The following is a 943-nucleotide window of genomic DNA, read 5'->3' as shown; positions in this document are numbered from 1 at the left end:
AGACTAGTGATTACCAGAGGACTATAGACTAGTGGTTACTAGTGGGGTCGGGGAGGAGGTGGGAGGTAGACTGGGTAAAGGGGGTCACATATAGGGTTTAGGCGGAGGGCAAAGTGAGTAAAGGGGATCAAATATATGGTAGCTGCAGGAAGATGGATATTGGGTGGTAAACACACAATAGAATATACAGATGTCAAACCAATTGTTTGACCAATGTTGCCCCAATAAAGTTAATGAAAAATTTTAAAAAATTTTAAAATGTACATTGAAAATGAATGAAGAAACCAAATGTGATATATTTATACAATAGAATATTATTCGGCCTTAAAAAAGAAAGGAAATTCTGACACATGCTACAACATGGATGAATCTTGAGGACCTTATGCTAAGTGTAATAAGTCAGTCATAAAAGGACAAATAGTGTATGATTCTACTTAAATGAGATATTTAGAGTAGTCGAATTCATAGACAGAAAGAATGTTGATTGACAGGGGCTGAAGGGAGGGGAAATTGGGAAGTGAGCATTCTATGAGCACAGTTTCAGTTTCGGTAAGTGAAAAAGTTCTGGAGATCTGTTGCACAACAATGTGAATATACTTAATACTACTGACCGTACACTTAAAAACAGTTGAGGTGATAAATTTTATGTTATGTGTATTTTACCATAATTAAAACTATAGGGATTGGAGATATTAACTGGATTATCCATCTCTGCATTATCTGCTTGATTGTTCACTTTGGACCAATCTGTAGCTCCTCCTGAGTACACCGTCAAATTGCTTATTCACTGTCACTCAGAGGCAGCATCCACCCCATAGAATGAGATTTAGACACTAACACAATTGTGGAGAATTATCTATGCTATTGTCTCCTTTTTAAAGGCAAAGAACAGTAAGTAGTGATGGTGAGTAGACAGAGACACAAGAATGAGCATTTGTGGGGA

This window comes from Pteropus vampyrus, unplaced genomic scaffold (genome assembly GCF_000151845.1).
Source record: "Pteropus vampyrus isolate Shadow unplaced genomic scaffold, Pvam_2.0 Scaffold663, whole genome shotgun sequence".
Lineage (NCBI taxonomy): Eukaryota > Metazoa > Chordata > Mammalia > Chiroptera > Pteropodidae > Pteropus > Pteropus vampyrus.
Note: the sequence above shows the minus strand (reverse complement) of the source record.